Source organism: Halichoerus grypus, chromosome 2 (genome assembly GCF_964656455.1).
Source record: "Halichoerus grypus chromosome 2, mHalGry1.hap1.1, whole genome shotgun sequence".
Classification (NCBI taxonomy): domain Eukaryota; kingdom Metazoa; phylum Chordata; class Mammalia; order Carnivora; family Phocidae; genus Halichoerus; species Halichoerus grypus.
The window spans coordinates 6399059-6418274 of record NC_135713.1 but is presented as its reverse complement, the minus strand read 5'-3'; positions in this window follow the sequence as shown (position 1 = coordinate 6418274).

Genomic DNA, 19216 nt, shown 5'->3' with positions numbered 1-19216 from the left:
CAGTTCCTTAGGTCAGTACCCTTTCTCAAAACCTTATTACTAAACCCAAGGACACACAGATTTTCATCTTATGTTTTCTTCTAGAAATTTTTCAGTTTTATGTTTTACATTTAGATATATGTTTCATTTTGAGGTAATTTTTTAAAGATTTTATTTATTTGTCAGAGAGAGAACACAAGCAGGGGGAGCGGCAGGCAGAGGGAGAAGCAGGCTCCCTGCTGAGCAAGGAGCCGGACGCAGGGCTCCATCCCAGGGCCCTGGGACCATGACCTGAACCCAAGGCAGATGCTCAACCGCCTGAGCCACCCAGGTGTCCCTGAGATAATTTTTATAAAAGGTCTGAGTTTCGGGCGCCTGGGTGGCTCAGTTGGTTAAGCGGCTGCCTTCGGCTCAGGTCATGATCCTGGAGTCCCGGGATCGAGTCCCACATCAGGGTCCCTGCTCAGCAGGGAGTCTGCTTCTCCCTCTGACCCTCCTCCCTCTCATGCTCTCTGTCTCTCATTGTCTCTCTCGCAAATAAATAAAATCTTAAAAAAAAAAAAAAAATTTGAAACGTCTGAGTTTAGTTCTGGGTTTCTTTTGTTGCCGATGGGAATCCAGTTGTTCCGGCACTATTTGTTGAAAAGTTCTCCATGACTGGTGTTTGTCTGATGTCAAAGATCAATTGACTGTATTTGTTATCTGGACTCACAATTCTGTTGCATTGATTTATGTGCCTATTCTTTCATAATACCACACTGACATAATTACTGTAATTCATAGTGAGCCTTCAAATCAGGTAGTGTGAGTCTTTCAACTTAGTTCTTTTTCAGTATTGTGTTGGCTAGTCTAGGTCTTTGGGTTTTTTAATATAAACTTTGGAATCAGTTTGTTGATATCTACAAAATAGGATACTAGGGTTACCTTGGATCTATAGATCAAGTTGGAAAGAATTGACATCTTAACAATATTTAGTGTTCCAATCCATAAGCATGGAATATTTCTCCATTTGTTTAGATCTTCTTTGATTTCTTCATATTTTGTAGTTTCTCCCTACAGATCCTATACATATTGTCCTACAAATTTTTCTAAGTGTTTCACTTTTTCATGCTATTTTTAATACTCATTGTTTTAGTTTCAAATTATAATTGTTTATTACTTGTATTTAGGAATGGAACTGACTCCTTTTTAGATTTACTTATTTGAGAGAGAAAGAGAAAGAGAGCATGCACACATGCAAGTGGAGGGAGAGGCAGAGGATGAGAATCTTCAAGCAGACTCTCCATTGAATGCGGAGCCAGACATGGGGCTCGATCTCACAACCCTGAGATCATGACCTGAGCCGAAACCAAGAGTTGGACACTTAACTGACTGAGCCACCCAGATGCCCCAGAACTTTTTTATATTAATCTTTTATTCTGCAACCTTGCTATCTTATAGTTCCAGAAGGTTTTGTTGTTGTTGTGCATTGTGCTTTGCAGTTTATTTGGGTTTTACACATAAACTAGTATGTCATCTGTGTATAAAATGCTTTTATTTCTTCTCTGTCAATTTTTATACATATGATTTCTTTTACTTGTATTATTGATCTAGCCAGGATGTCCAGTATTATTTTGAATAGGAATGGTCAGATGGGACATCATTTCTTGGTTCCTTATGCTAGATGGAAAGTATCTAGTCTCTCACCATTAAGTACGATATTAGTTTTAGATATTTTATATATGTTGTTTATCAAGTTGAGGAAGTTCCCAACTATTCCTAGTTTTCTAAGAGTTTTTGTTACATTTGGATGTTGTTATTTTGTCAAATGATTTTTCTGCATCAATTTATATGGTCAGATGATTTTTATTCCTTATCCTGTTGATATGGTGGATTACATTGATTGGTTTTTGAATGTTGAGCCAGTCTTTCAGACCTGGAATAAATCCCACTTGGTCATGGTGTATAATTTACTTTAGAAATTGTTGGTTTCAAATTGGCAATATTGTGTTGAGGACTTTTGCCTCTATGTTCATAAAAGATATTGGAATCTAATTTCCTTTCTGTCATGTCTTTATCTGTTTTTGGGATTGGGATTATCTATAAGAAATTGTGGAGAATTGGTATCATTTTTTTCCTTACATGTTTGGTAGAATCTACCAGTTAGACCATCTGAGCCTGGTGGTCTCTATTTTAGAATGTTATTAATTATTGATTCAATTTCATTCATAAATATGGGCTACTCAGTTTATCTATTTTTTGTTGTTTGTGTTTTGGCAATTTATGCCTTTCAAGAATTTAGTTCATTTAGTCTAAAATATCAAATTTGTTGGTATACAGTGATTCATAGTACTCTTTTATTATTCTTTTAATCCATGAGATCAGTGTTAATGACCTCTCATTTCTGAAATTGGTCATCTTTGTCTTTCTTTTACTATTTGGCTGGAGGTTTATGAGTTTAATAGAACTTTTCAAAAAATAACTTCTTGGTTTCTTTGGTTTATTCACAAAATGATTAAACAGCCAATCCTGGGGGATTTTGGATATTCTTGATAAATATGTAGCCACCCATAGTTAGAGATTGGTAAGGTCTATCAATCTTCTTCCACATGACCTTGATATTGGGAATGAAAGCAGGTGATGTACTGAGTTGTGCTACATGTAGGAATATGTACCAGATGCTTATTTTAGTAAACATGTCCAGAATAGTTATGTATCCTGTTACATAAGCTCAGTAACCCCTAGTTCTATATATGTTTAGGTATGCCTCCACCCCTTGTACAAAGGCTTCTCTTGGGGTAGACAAATATTCTAGAGGCAGATCCAGTTATATATATAATCAGCTTCAAGCAACTAGCATTCTCTAGGTTAGTGGGTGAGCACAGGACGGTTTCAGAATCAGGCTTTGGGTGACTTTCTGAAGGATCCGGAGTGAAGTGTTCACAGGACCCTCATATCCTGTTCTTGCAAGGATAGTGATTGTGTCTCTGAAGTATGAAGCCGATGACTGCATCTCTAACACCACTAATTTCACCAAAGAAAATCCATTCCAACCTTTCAGCACCAACTAACAAAATATACCTGGTGTTGCCTAGAGAGACAAGCAGCTGAAGTGCTTATGGTTATATTAATGGAGTTTAGTCTTTTGATCAAATATTAGTTAACAACATGGATGGTGCATTTATGATAACAGCAACTGGCCAACTCTTGGGTAAGGAACAGAACTAACATGCCCATTATCATTTGTTAAATATGACTTATTTCTATTAATTCAGTGTTTAAAAAACACTAGAAATGAATATTTAAAATATTCAACCATGAACCCGCAGTCATTTTCATTCTTTTTGTTCTCCTTGCAAATTTGATTAATATAAATATGCATGATTTAGATATTATTGCTTAATCATAGGCCACATACAGTTTAAGTTTCTGATTTCTCCAGATATTCTTGCCTCCTTCACCTGTGGTTTCTCTTTCCCCATTTGTTATATCTTCTCTTTATATTCTACTCTACAGAATTGTCCACTTTGTGATAGAATTAGTCATACACTAAGAAAACAGAAACTTAGCAAGTCATCCATCCCAGGCTGATACCCACAGATGCAGTCATGAATAATCATTGCTGACATATAACATGTGTGTGTGTCCCATCTATGTGTGGGTGTGGCATGTATGTGTGTGCCTATGTGAGTATGTGTGTATGTGGGCATTGGGATTGAGTATCACTTATGGGACACTTATAAGAATTTTGTTTGCTGGCTGCATAGACAAAAAATAAAAACAATGTATTTACTCTCATGTAAAAAAATTATAAAAGTTGAAAATCTAGAACTGTTTTGCTATCTCCTAGGCAAAAAGAAACCCAAGCTCCTTCCATCTTTCTGTTTGACATTCTAAGTCAGAGGCCGACATTCTGAAGTTTACCTCGCGGTCCAATATGGCTGCTGGAACTCTAGCCATCTCACTGTGCTCCAAGCAAAGAGGAAGGGAGGAAGTACACAAAGGCTTTAAACAGATTTATGTGCCCATTTCTAGTATATTCATATCTCACCAAAATAAATCACTGGCTAGAAAATTAGTATCAAGGAAAACTAAATACTTTGCAATCTTTTAGCTGAGTACACCACTACCCTAAACCAATTCAGGGCCCTGTGACCATGAAAGAAGCGTAGGAAGACACTGGATAGGCAGCTCACTGTTTCTGCTGCAGTGGCCTTTCCAAATCCCGCAAATCAACCAGGGGCAAGGCTGGCCTTATCTCTAGGTGTCTTTTTTTTTTTTTAAAGATTTTATTTATTTATTTGAGAGAGAATGAGAGAGAGAGAGCACATGAGAGGGGGGAGGGTCAGAAGGAGAAGCAGACTCCCCGCCAAGCAGGAAGCCCGATGCGGGACTCGATCCTGAGACTCCAGGATCATGACCTGAGCCGAAGGCAGTCGCTTAACCAACTGAGCCACCCAGGCGCCCATCTCTAGGTGTTTTGTCCAGCCTGAGGTCATGTGTGGTTTTAGGGTGAGGAGGGAAGTCTGCTGCTTATCTCTGTGACCACTTGTGGGGGCGGGGGGACATGGATATCCTTCTTTATTCTGTCCTTGTATAATTACTAACCTTGGAACTGGCTAGTCTGACCTGTGTCCTGGAAAGCTGAGATTTCCTGTAGATTTCCGTTGCCCCCCACTGCTCTCTTCTGGGGCAGAACCAGTCCTTTGGATAGTCATCCTTATGGATGAAGCAGGATGTGTTTTGAGCCTGGAAAATTGCCAGGGCTAAAAGCCTCTTGAGCAGGAGCCAGGTAAGTAAACCAGACAAATAAGGCTGTGATGAAGGAGTGCTTCTCTCCCTGAAAGGGAAAATGCTATGTAAGGCGGACTCTGCTGATGCTTGATGGTGATGAAGTTCTCAGAGCCGGGTACCCAGAGATAGGCAGATCTGAATTGCAAAACGCCACCTGTCAAACCCTGATTAGAATTAGTGGCTGCTATTTGTAGACAGAAAGCAGTACCAGTGACTGTAAGACCTGCCTTCCAGGGATAACAAAGGTTCGGGGCACTGCAGTGGGCATCCTCCAGAGAAGGGGGTGTAAGTGTGTGGGGTGTACTGTTTGCCGTGGAGGTTTGTGCCCCAGTGGAAAATTACTGGGAATTAGGTCAAACAGTCTGGAAACCCCTGAATAAGGGTCGAGGGTACAAGAATATTTAGAGCTGAGTACTAATAGTTAATGCTTCCATTCACTTTCATTTGTAACAGAAATCTGTACATCTCTGCTAGAGTAACCAGACACTTTTTGAACAATATTGTAACAACATTCTTTTCTGAAAAAAAATTAATAAGTGAAGACTTTTTCGCTCTTTATGAAAAAAATAAAAAAAATAAATATTAGGGAGTATGTTAGCACATTCGTGGAGCCCTAAGAGAGAGGGAACAAATTATGCATTTTTTTTTAAAAACCCGAGGTCTTCAGGTATTCCACATTACATTTTTTTTAGATTTTTTCAAGTTAAAAACTATATTTTTATTTTAGTGGGGGAAGTGTTCAATCTCAGAGGCCATCCATATATTTTTAGAGGGCAATAATGATAATAGGAACTCCTCTCTATTTTTCAAGGTGAATATTCACAGGGCTTGAACATACTAATACTAAGCAGAACACTGCTTCTCAAGTGTTCCCCTTTGGGGCTGTCTGGAAATGGTGACCTTGGGATGCAGGCCTGTACTCTGTGTTCATGGAACACAGACACAGTTCCATGCCTGTCCTTCTCACTCATCTCGGCCGCTGAGCAGAACGCCACCGCATGCCGGGACACGCGTGCCCGGGGACATCGTGTGCGGTTTGCTCAGTGTAGGTGTGTCGCACGCCCACTGCGCGGGCGGCCATCTCTCCTGCCACCGTGAGCAGGAGCCCTGTGGGTGCGTCCCGAGAGCCAGCATCGGGCTGGGAACTTTGACGTCCACCTTGGTTTCCACACAGGACCGGCAGGTCGAGTGGGTTTGATTTTTCACCCTTCTCCTACAAACAGCAGTGGAATGACCCTGGAGAATCATAAATCAGGACCGTCGAGGGCTGACGCTTTGTACTTTCTGAAAGTAACATTGAGAGAGAGCAGGGAAAATTTCCTGGGATATTGCTCTTGGATGAAGCAACCTCTTCTTGGTCTAAGGTCTTCCCTTTCTCAGTATCAAGGGCGAGACAGCGTCCCCCTCTGCTCTGCTCTTTTGGGTTTGGGAGCCTCCACCCATTGGTTTTTGGTCTTGGGTCTCTATCTCTCTCTCTCTTTCTCTCACTTACCTTCTCTTTCAATCCGTTGGGTCCAAAGTAGTTCATAAAGCTCCTGATAAATAATTCATGCTAATGTACTAATGGTATATACATTTGAAAGGAGAGGCCTCCTGGACCAGTCTGGGCTTTGATAACCTAACAATGTAATGATTTGATGTTGCCAGGAAAAACCATTTAATCACATATCTCTCCTCTACCTCATGACCCACCTGCCATAGACAGTTTACAAAGAAATGAGGAGGAAGATTTACTCGTAGATAATTCCATCAGGAAAAATAATCATTTGCCCTGCGTCTGCTTCCTCCTTCCTAGGGAGGCTGGCTGCCAGAACTTCTTCCCTAATCAGAATGTTATGGATCATGGACAACACAGCCTTTGTGTGTGAAGCATGCCAGCCATTTACCCTTTCAGCATGTTGGTGGCCCTGGCATCCCCCGTTGTCCCATCTTCATGTGGCCCCGTAGTGTCTGCTGCATAGCAGATGGCTGATGAATATCATCCACGGGCTGATTAATTTCAATTAAAGACAAAGCAAAACAAAACCACACAGTGACAGGAAAAAAAACCAACAGCCCAAATATATCACAGCTAATGTTTCAAACTTCATAAAATTTTCCAGAAGACTAACTTGAGCTGACTATACAAAAGCATGTCCTGTTTCATAGGACACTGAGAGAGGCTGATCTCACTCTCGTACCCTCTCCTCGCCTCCCTAAGAAACAAAACCAGCGAGAACCGAACCTAACAGAAAAACGCAAACATTTCTTTTTCTGTACAGAATGTAAACGCCTACTTTGAAATTGCTACTGCTCACTTGACAACATAAAGCAGCGATAGCAATCCTTTTTCGGGTAAAGCGAGCGTTCGTGGAATCTAAGTACTCAGCGCCGACCGTGCTCCCGGCACGGGCACTGGAATAGAGACCCGTGAACCGAACTTTCACTCCTTACACGCCTCCAGAGAGACAACGATGAAAACCTTCAATATGGAACATGTAACGTGTTGGGCAAGTCCGAAGAGAGAGATAAAGCAGAGCGTGTGGATAGAGAGCATCCCGGCGCTGCTGGGAACGGCTGCGTGGCTGACCAGGGAAAGAGCATTCCAGCCATGGGGATGGCAGCCAGGCCAGGACTCCAGGCTGGGGGTCGGGAGAGGGCTGTGGCGAGCAGAGGTCAGTGGGATGAGCAGGACGGAGAGCAGGGGGAGGCGAGATCCCAAAGAGTCGGGGATCCCCATAGGACAGGGCTTTAGGGACTTTAAGGACTTTGTCTTTACCCTGAATGAGGTAAAAACCAATATAGGAGGTTGGTCAGAAAAGAAACATTTCCTTCAACTTACTGGCTTCCGTTTTTGTTGAGAAGCGACTCTAGGAAAGTAGCCTAAAGCTCAGACAACAGCAATTCTTTTTTTTTTTTTTCTAAGATTTTATTTATTTATTTGAGACAGAGAGAATGAGAGAGAGAGAGCACATGAGAGGGGGGAGGGTCAGAGGGAGAAGCAGGCTCCTTGCTGAGCAGGGAGCCGGATGCGGGACTCGATCCAGGGACTCCAGGATCATGACCTGAGCTGAAGGCAGTCGCTTAACCAACTGAGCCACCCAGGCGCCCGACAACAGCAATTCTTAAAAGGCTCTTGCAATAAGCAGGTGAGAGGTGCTGGCGCCTTGGACCAGAGTGGTTGTGGTGGAGAGGATAAGGGGTCAGTTCGGGCTATATTTGGAAGGTGGCGGGGACAGGATTGGATAACAGATGGGATACAGGGTCTGAGAAAATAATGGTGTACAGAATGACTGCAGGGTTTTCAGATGAACAAACTGGAAGATAGAGTTGTCATTTTTGGAGACGGGAGGCACACCAGCATCTAACCGAAGCATCCAGAATAACCAGAGACTTGCAAAATGCTGCTTTTTGATCTTGTGTGGTTTGGGCTAACAAACGGCAGGTCCCAAAGCCCCTATTCTGGAAGCTGGAATGGAATCAACACAGAAGTAAGCAAGGCATGAGGGGCGTGAGAGGTGGCCATTTCATATTAACTTTGCATTCCATCTAAATGAACGGATCTGTTTTTGTTTATTTCTCCCACTGCAACTCCTGGGCCTTTTGTGATTGGCTGGTAGTCTCCCCCCCCTCCCCGCCACCCATGACCCTCTGGGGCAGGTGTGCAGCCCACAGAGGGCAGAAAACCCATCTTACCATCAAGTCCTGAAGCTGCTGGGAACCCTGCACCTAGCTGGCCTCCTCCACAGACCCGCCCAGCCCCTTCCCCTCTCCCCCCCTCCCCTCCCCCACCTCTGCCATCTGCACCCAGGATGGGGGTGGGAGGGGTTCTTCCTGAGGCAAGAGCACCTGCTTGCGGGGGTAAGAAGGATGCCAAGCACTGATGCTTCTCTAAGAATGTGGCCTGGCCCATGGGTGTCATTTAATTAAGGAGAATTACCTGCATAAATGAATCATAATAGGAGACCGAAATCATAAAAGCTTGACACTTTAATTTATTCCTGGAAGAACTCCAGAAAAACAGGTATGTCTCGGAAATATTATTTTTCATTTTATTTTTATATCTTCAGAAACTGTACCCTGTTACATTCACACAAACAGTCTATGTGCATCTGTGATGGAAACCCGTTTCTCTGATGCACACGCGCCCCGTGAAACGGGAACTGTGCGTCTCCCTATCATTCTGGCCACAATTCGTTTCCTGTTAGTAGTGAATTTATGAATCCCAGCTTTCTGCCTCTAAACCTTGCCTTCAGATCCCCTTGTATTACTCAGAATGCAGCAGGATAAAAGAAGAAAATGGAGTTTTGATTACAGAAATCCCACTGCCTCTTGATGATGACCCAACTGAGATCAAAAAACACGTGACTGGGGCTTCAAGTTTCCAACATGCCAGTTGTAATTCCAGAAAACCTGGATGCCCTCCCGCCTCTCCCCTGGGAATCTTTTTGTGTCCGCTTGGAGGGGTTTCAAGTCACTTTAGTGGGGTGTATACCGCAGAGTTGGGATCCGAGTGCAAATCTCTGTAACATAAGATTCTGTTTGTACTGTAACAGATAACCCCCAAATTTCAGAAGTGTAACACAATAAAAGTATAGTTTAGCTCCTGTAATAGTCAAAAGGTGAGTTTGGTTTTGCTTTGTTTTGTTATTTTTAAAATTTCAATCCAGTTAGGTAACATACAGTGTGGCACTGGTTTCAGGAGCAGAATCCAGTGATTCATCACCCACATCCAACAGCCAGTGCTCATCACACCGAGGGCCCTCCTGAATGCCCATCACCCAGCTACCCCATCCTTCCGCCCACCTCTCCCCCAGCAACACTCAGTCTGTTCTCTATAGTTAAGAGTCTCTATGGTTTGCCTCCCCCTCTGTTTTTGTCTTATTATATTTTTCCTTCCTTTCCCCTATGTTCATCTGTTTTGTTTCTTAAGTTCCACATATGAGTGAAATCATATGGTATTTGTCTTTCTCTGACTTAACATAATACCCTCTAGTTCCTTCCATGTTGTTGCAAATGGCAAGATTTCATTCTTTTTGAAGGCTGAGTAATATCCCATCATATATATATCACCTTGTCTTTATCCATTCATCAGTTGATGGACATTTGGGCTCTTTCCATAATTTGGCTATTGTTGATAATGCTGCTATAAACATTGGGGTGTATGTGCCCCTTCAAATCAGCATTTTTGTATCCTTTGGATAAATACTTAGTAGTGTAATTGCTGCATCGTAGGGTAGTTCTATTTTTAACTTCCTGTGGAACCTCCATACTGTTTTCCAGAGTGGCTGCACCAGCTTGCTTTCCCACCAACAGTGTAGGAGGGTTACCCTTTCTCTGCATCCTTGCCAACATCTGTCGTTTCCTGACTTGTTAATTTTAGCCATTCTGAGAGGTGTGAGGTGATACCTCATTGTGGTTTTGATTTGTATTTCCATGATGGTGAGTGATATTGAGCATCTTTTCATGCGTCTGTTGGCCATCTGGATGTCTTCTTTGGAAAAGTGTCTATTCATTCTTCTGCCCATTTCTTAACTAGATTATTTGTTTTTTAGGTGTTGAGTTTGATAAGTTCTTTATAGATTTTGGATGCTAACCCTTTATCTGATATGTCATTTGCAAATATCTTCTCCCATTCTGTCGGTTGCCTTTTGGTTTTGTGTTTGAAGAGAATGCTGGTAAATGAAACCACATCCAGGCTTTCTAATTTCATTCTCAGCTGGTGGAATTTTCCTTCTTTATTGACTTTCTCCTTGAGTCAGTCCCATCTGGCGGTAATCCAGGCCCACAGCAACTGTATGGCTCTATTTGAGGATATATGGCATTTTTTCCTGTGTTATTCATAGCTTTTCTCCCTTCTGTCTTTATAGCCCTTTTATCACGGCTCTAGACTGATTGATCATGAATGATCAGACTGTGTCCTCCACTCGCTGGTCCAGCAAGGTGCACGTAGGGGCTGGAGTTGGTCTGTGTAAAGTGCTAGAAGGAGAACAAAGCACCTGTGGCCTTTCATTGTTGGGGTTACAGGTCCTGTATGATGCCCTATAGCCAACAGGTCTCAGTGTATCACCTGTTTATATTCTAGCCCTGGTACAATGCATTGTAAACACAAGACGTCAAATGCCATCAGGCCACTTACAATGATGCCTTTACTTATTACCTCTCCAGCTTTGTTGAGTGTTTTTAGCTAATGAAAAACAAATAAATTATAAGAATTTGCAAGAGGTGTAGAAATTCCCTCTTACAGGGGTACCTGGGTGGCTCAGTGGGCTGAGCGTTGGACTCTTGGTTTTGGCTCAGGTTGTGATCTCAGAGTCGTGGGATTGAGCCCCATGTCAGCCTTCATGCTCAGCAGGGAATCTGCTTGAGGATTCTCTCCCTCTGCCCCTCCCCCCCTTGCTCTCATGCTCTCTCTCTTAAATAAATAAATAAATAAATAAATAAATAAATAAATCTTTACCAAAAAAAAAAAAAAAAATCCCTTCTTATATTATCTAAAACTCCAGGTAGAGGTAGCATAAAATTTTGTCTGTGGAGGATGCATTATTTTTGTGCCCCATGGAACAGGTTAAATTTGGAAGTTCACTTTTAACCCCACATCACCACTTTTAAACATGTCATTTAAATAAAAGTAACTCAAAATATACTATACATTCATGGTTTTCAAAAGCAGTCTGTGTAGAGTATGTTTCCACGTTAGCTCTGTGACTGGCTCATCGTGCACAAAACCATCAAGTCTTACTTAAATGTGTGAGTCTTTGTCCCTGTATCAACTGGTCCAGGATGTGCTTATGCTTTCTGAGGTCTTGTTTCTCCTTTCTGTAGGTTTCCATCTCTGCCTTTTCTGTTGGGCTTTGAGCAGCAATGGGTTCCCTCTCTTACCTTCTATTTCCTTCCAGCTACCGTGACCTTGCACTTCACAGAATCAGGAGGGTTATGGGCAGAGCAGAATTAAAACCCAAGGTTAATGAACAGCATTCCTGGATTTTATGGCAAACTTTAATGACTTCTGATGGACAAGTTAGAGGTCTGTTTTGCCTTTTTTTTCCTTTTATGAGTTCCAGTTATATACAGTTTTAGCATAAGACCTAACACTGTATAGATGACTAATTTATTTAATGGTAAAATTCTTGAAGTTCAGTAACTCAGATTCTGTTTACAAAGACTCTAAACTCTTATGGGAAGGTGATATGTCTGGACTAAAAAAAGAAACCCAATCACCAATTTATACCATATGAAGCAAAAATATTATTCTCTTAAATGGCAAACAAAGGAAACAGCTTGTTATATAATTATCATTTGTTGATTGGTAAAAGACCTTTGACACTATGGGCTGGTCCTTTGTTTTAAAATTTCAATGTAAAGAAATTAATAATTCCCAGCAAAGTACTACCTACACTTTAGGGTTATTGTAAGGATTAAACGGGATAATAGATATTTATCAGTTGCATCTGCTGGGCCACTACAGTCGTTTGGACCTTCCCTGTCTCGGGGACGTTAGACTATTTATTGGACTCTAGGGCGATTTGAGAGAGTGGCCCTGCATGGGATCTCACTGCCTCACTGGAAGCATGACTTGATTGTCCCTTGCCTCGTGCCCCTCATGTGGACCTGTTACCCCTCAATCCAGGACCTCCTTGGTGATCCTGAGGAGGAGATACTTGTTGGACAAGTGCTTGCCAAAATCACTTGTTAATTTTTAAAATGAGGAATCATAAAAAAAGCCATAAGAGTTAAGAATAGCTAGAGCAAGTGTGAGGAATCATGCAACTAACAAGGTCTTTACAGAATTGAAAATGGGATAAACACTTAGAAGTGAAGGAATGATTCTCCCAATTGAATTCTGCTAAATGTATTCGTGGCGTGTGAAAACTTGCATGTGTTGAGCACCTACTCAAAGTCCCAAACCCTTTTCATTTCAAATGCTCTTCACAACAGGCTTGTGAGTTAAGAGTCGCCTTCCTTGTGCAGGTGATGTTATTGAGAACCAGGGATGTAAGTGGTTTGCTCAGGTCAATGCCACAAACAGGTGGTTGAAGGGTAGGTGGGCCTGGCTCCAGAGCCCCCCGTACCCTGCTGCACCCCAACAGCAGTGTCACTGATCAAGCCACAGACATCTGAACAACTCTACAACAGAGTGAAGAGGGATTTCTGGCTGATTTGGGGTTGCCCTGGGTTCTAGAACTATACAAATAGTACAGTATATATGTAAGTGAAATCCCTAGCAACTATACAGTGACTCTACATTACAACAACATCACTGATGCTTTTAAAAAAAATTCTTATGAAATCAGCTTCAAAGAGAAAAAAAATAACCATCAATACAAATTAGAGTTCTGGATATAGAGGGAACCGTCTTCAGTAGATCTTGATATGGAAGCAGATATTTCTTCTAGACAGAGGATCTAACAACTGATTTTCTGCATGTAGAAATCTCCAGATGGACCTAGAAACTATTGAGTTAGTGTAAGAGGTTTCTTGGACAAATCAGAATCAAAAACCATATCTCTAGGAGGGATAGAGAGTAGGAGGGTCCCTTGAAGCCTATGTCTCCGGCCAGTGCCCACCAGAACGTGGGCAGGACTGTTTCTATATCCCAGTTGCGATACATACACCATGACCTTTGGGCATTCAATCCACTGCCTTACTGAAACACGAAGTCAAGAGACGTAAGACTCTTGCAGGTTTGATCACTTCTATAGTATTTCTTTTGTACAATATTTCTGTTTGGCCAGCAGACATGACTTATTTGATTATACTAGGGCATTGGCTAAAGAACTTACTTAAATATTTAAAAAGGAAATGTTGATTCCTGTTTTTAAAGCACATTAACAATTAGCAGAACTACTAAGATAATATCTCTTAGGTAATGCCAAATTAATAATTGATGGAGATGCACCTTCAGAAAAGTACAGAACAAAGTGAGCAGAGAATCTGAGTGGATTGAACTATTTCCCAGCAAATTCAGATATTGTAAGGACCAGCGAGTTCAGACCAATGGAAAGTACTTGTGCTTTATCTCAGAACATGACTTTTCTCAAAGAATTCTACCACGGTTTTAAGTTAATGAATTCACAGAAAACCTTCATTGGAGGAGAAATGACATTCCTCATGTGAAGGAAGTAACAGTACTCCATAAATCACTCTACCTTTATGGCCAACGTAGATGAATTTTATATTATAAAGAATTAAACCCATACAACTGCAATATTTTGACTTACTGGCTGAAGCTACAGAAAATGTTAGCTATAGAAGAATTAAATATTTTCATATAATTATTTTAAATGAGCTGTTTCATTAGAAAAATAAGGACAAATGATACAATACCATGATTGGATACAACACCATAATTTGAAGAGGATCCAGATCCTCTTCAAATTATGACAGTTGTCCCACAGATGTCCATTTTCTGGTCCAGGAGCCTCTCTAGGATCTACATTGCATTTCATTGACATGTCCTCTTAGTCTCCTGCAATCTGAGATAGATCCTCAGTCCCTGGACATGTTGAAAGAGTAATTTGGTTTTATTTCTTTTAGGAGATGCAGGGTTAAGAACTCAGGTCCGTCACATCAGAAAATCTGGGATTCTGGTCACAGCTCTCTCACTGTAGGATATTCTATAAAGCCATTTTATCTGTATGAAACCAAGTGTATATCACTTATTAATATGGAGTTGGACAATATTAAGGGTTTTCCAACTTTTTACCACCATGGAAAATTTTTTTATTTTTTATTTTTTAATTTTTTTTAAAAAGATTTTATTTATTTACTCATGAGAGACAGAGAGAGAGGCAGAGGGAGAAGCAGGCTCCCAAGGAGCAGGGAGCCCGATGCGGGACTCGGTCCCAGGACCCTGGGCTCATGACTTGAGCCAAAGGCAAACGCTTAACCATCTGAGCCACCCAGGCACCCTGGAAAATTTTTTTAAATTATTCTCAACTTTCATCTTATTTTATTTGTCTTATGAAAAGATTTGGTCTGTTATCCAAACTGAATTACTTTGATCATTTCTGGCAATCAAAATGTAATAATTCTTATGAAGTAAGTATTTTCTTTCTCAGACATGCAAATAATAAATGGGCATTGGATAGATATCATATGTGTTCAGGGAAAGAGAAATTGATAACCAAATGGAAAATGCCAGTTTCATGACTTTCTATAATAGGAACTCAAATCTTAGTAAATAATCCAACTTGGTTATCTGTTGCTGGAGAGTTTTGAGGGAAAAAAAGAAGTGAATATCTTTTTCTGACTGTTGTCTATGGGCTTATGCAATCAACATATGTTGAGCTACATGCAATTAAAAATATATCAAGATTATAGGCTTCGGTAGTATCACACTTTTCTTCTGCTCTGAGTGTATTTCTATGCTTAATGTGTTCGTAAGAACATGGCTTTGAAAATTAGGAACAAAATTCTACTTTTACAATATCCTGTGTAAGAAGCATCAAAGGTTATATTACATTTTATCTTAAAAGTTACATTTTTACTGTGTAAGATATATTTTGAGATAACATCAAATTTCCTTGCTTTTAAAAAACTGTATACTGTAACAGAGAAACCATGATGATTCATACTGATTTAGTCAGCCTTGACTATATCCAATCAAACTCAAAATACCTACTAAATATTAAATTAAATTTGGTAAATTAAATTAAATTAAATTTGTTAGCGTTCAGGAAGCCTCTGGTTAGATTCCATGAATAGTAGGCTTGAAGCTCTTACGGTACATGTGAATTCATTTAAAATCTAGGTTGACTTTTTTTCCTTAGGTAGATTTTTTTAGTCTTAGAAAGCAGCATATTAAACTTAAAATTAATAATTTTTAATATACAATTTCTGGAAATGAGGGTAACTTCAATATAACTTAAGTTAAATGGCTCTTAAGTTTATAACATATTATTGTATAACCCGGAGCTATTGTAAATTATAACATATCTATTTATATAATTCATTATAGTTATTAGTTATTGGTAGTTATTAGTAGCCATTTTAAATCTCACATAATAGACTTTTAAGACATTGTGAGTTCCTACACAGTCACCCGATCACACACATATTTTTCAAGCGGGGATCTGAGGTCCAGAGATATGCAGGGAGGTGCTAAACATGGCAAAATTGGCATCATACCACAACTGTTCTGCTGTCCCAGATGACATTGGTTCTTCTGCACCACATTTAACACTATCTTCTTTACGGGAATGGGCCAGTGGGTATTTTTCTCCTTATTACCTTAAACAAACACAACAGACAGAATGTATTCATAAGGTAAACACTTATAGAGAGAACTGAATGTTGCACCCATGGAAATGATGGAAAAGTGTTTTCTGGGAGCCAGACTGGTCTCTGGAGAAAAAAGGGACAACACAACACAGAAGTTGATTGCAGGAAAAAAAATAAATGAAGGAAGGAACGATAAGTCCCTGAGTTTTCTCTCTCTCTGGGAATATATGGCAAGAATAGCACAACCTCCACATGGTGATTTAGTGGAATTAGCCCAAGCTAAAAATCAAGCAGTTCTAAAAGAGAAATGGGAAGGAGATCCCTACATACTGTCGTCTTACCAGCTGGGATCCAGAATAAGGAAGAAAATGGTTAGCAAGAGAATGACAAACTTGCATAATTCCTGTAAACTCTTAAACAATCTTGTAACTCATGGGAAAAGTTCTGAAGAAAGAAGCATAATATTGCTCGTTATACAATGAAGAGAATATTGCCTTCTTTTGTGTCTCATGAAAGGAATAGCATATACTTTAATGTCTCTTATTCCCTAAATCAGTGGTTCCAACTTGTGAACTACAGACCCCCACAGACCACAGCAGCACTACCATCACGTGGGAACTTGCTAGAATTCTCCTCCCTCCCACTGCCGCCTTCGACCTACTGAATCAGAAATGCAGGGGACAGTCCCAGCAACCCAAGTCTTAACAAGCCCTCCAGGCAACTAGTGCCCGCTAAAGTTTGAGAGCTACCACCCTAAATCATGCCCATTTGTCCATTTAAGCTTTCCCAAATGCTGTACAAGATGAAAATCATATCACTCAGCTGGATTTCATGCATTTAGAATCCACAAGGCAATGGTTTTCTGCTTTCCTAATGTGTGTGGAACTATAAAGAGAAATTCATGCTGATGCCTCCCTCATCGTGGGAATAGTGACATTTTGGCAATGATTCCCTGAGAAAATGTTCGGGGCATAAAGAAAATGAGTGAATGACACCAGAGGGCTCATACAATTGGAAATGGTCCCTTTGTCGAGAATCAAGATTTTTCTAGGGCTTTTCTGTGAATGTCATCCTTTCCACTGAGAAGCAGTACATGAGGGAGATCATTTCAATCCAATACTGGCTAAGGTGACTTGAATTGGGAGATGATTGTAGCCCTGTTGGTAACAGGCCTGGACTTTATGTGAAAAAAAGAAATAGCTCATGCACTAATGTCTGTCTTGCCAACCTATAGTTTGAGTCGCCTATTTCTTTTTTAGGATTTGTCATGATTTTCCACTTAACCTCCTGTCTGTTAGGAGTCCGAGGTGCTTGGTAATTGCCCTCTCCTTTATTCTTGGGAAGCCCATTGCTTTGCCCTAGCTTCCCTGTGAAGGAGCTGTGGAGAGCAGAGCCAGTTCCGGTGCATCTTGATGGGACCTCATGCAGACACTCACAGGATGGAGTGAATCAGCCTAGAAGGAGAAACCTCAAGTGAAAAATGAGTTTAATTTGTCTCCTGATTCTTAAGGGAATATGAAGGTACAAATCCCAATCGACTTGCACAAAAATCTGCCCAAATACTTTGCTTTTTTTGGTATAGATTCTCAAAAATTCAGGAAAAAAGATGGGCTAAATCACTGATGTACTTGACAGAACTAAGACAGAACCAGTACAAAGGCACCCAAACTGTCCTTCTCCTTTCAGATATTAGTTATCCAAATTCCCCAAATATCTCCTTTCAGATATTAGTTATCCAAATTAGTGGATTATGAGCCTGGCTAACCAAGGTTATGGAATAAATTTAAAGGAAAAAAACAACAACAAAACTCAAAATATTGTCAGCACCTATTAATCCTGGCAGTAAGAAGGGCGAGGGTAGAGAGTGAGCTGGAGTTACTACCAGAACAAATTTCAAAATAAGAATCGCTGTCTATCAGGTAGGAAGGCCGCCAAGGAGCCAGAGCACTTTGGGAAGAGAACTGCCTGGAGGCGTAAAGTTGAGTCTGTAGGACAAGGAAGCGAAACCAGCTGTCTCTCTCTTCTCCCTGCTCCCTGCATACCGACATTCTTCTGGAAAGCAGTTCTATGAATATAGACTTCCATTTCGTTGGACTCAGATCTGTGACTCCCACCCCCAGCCTCACCCCAAAGGCTCATGCAACCAAATTACGGACAGTGTTGTCTTCTGCACAAGTAACTTGACCTAAAGAAAAGCCATTTCTCTGAATTCAGATGGGGTGAATGACTAGGAGGAATCCTGGAAATACAGTGTATCAGTGTAAGCTCTCCAGAGAAACTGAACCAAGAGGATATGATAAAATAGATGAGAGATGGATAGATAGGTGATAGATAGATAGATAGATGATAGATGATAGATAGATAGATAGATAGATAGATAGATAGATAGATAGATAGATAGATATGTAATTGATTCTAAGGAATTGGCTCACATGATTATGGGGGCTGGTTAGTCCATAATTTGCAGGGCAGGACAGCAGGCTGGAAAGTAGGGCCAGAGCTGATGTTGCAGTCTTGAGTCTGAAATCTACAGGGCAGGCCAGCACGCTGGAAACGTAAGTAGAATTTCTATGTTATAGCCTCAAGTCAGAATCCTTCTACTATAGGAAACCTCATGTTTTGCTCTTAAGGCCTTTAACTGGTTAATGAGGACCACCATCTAGCCAAGTTGACACACGAAGCTAACCGTCACACACAGTCAAATCTTCCTGTACTGTCCCCATCCTTCTGGAAGCCATGCTTCAGGATACAAATATGTGGCTTCCGTAGAGAGGAGCTCTGGTAAACACAGAGCAAGACAGGGTTTACATGAATATTTATTGTACACAGAGAACCAGGCCTTGATATCTCCCATTTGAAGAACAAGTGATTAATTAATTAATTCAAGAATTTCTTACACTTCAGCAGTTACTTAAAAATGATGCTATTTTTATTTCATATAGTTGTGTGCCTCCAGTTTGACACATTTTGTTTTTACTGAAGTGACTGATTAACATCATGTTTTTTCTTTTGACAGAAAAAAAAAATCATTCTCGGCAAATCCCTATATCTTTCAATTTCTTACACTTTTAATCCCTTCTTTGGAATTATTTTAATTTTCTTTGTAAACTTTGTATTGTAAGTGGGACTAGTTTATTCGTGTTGGAAACACAGGTTTCTTGAAAACATGTATGTTTTCCCATTGTTTGTAATTTTCTATTTTCTCTTGTAATACTTGTTTTTACCATAAACTCATGGTCTCTCAAGATTTTAATGGAACCGT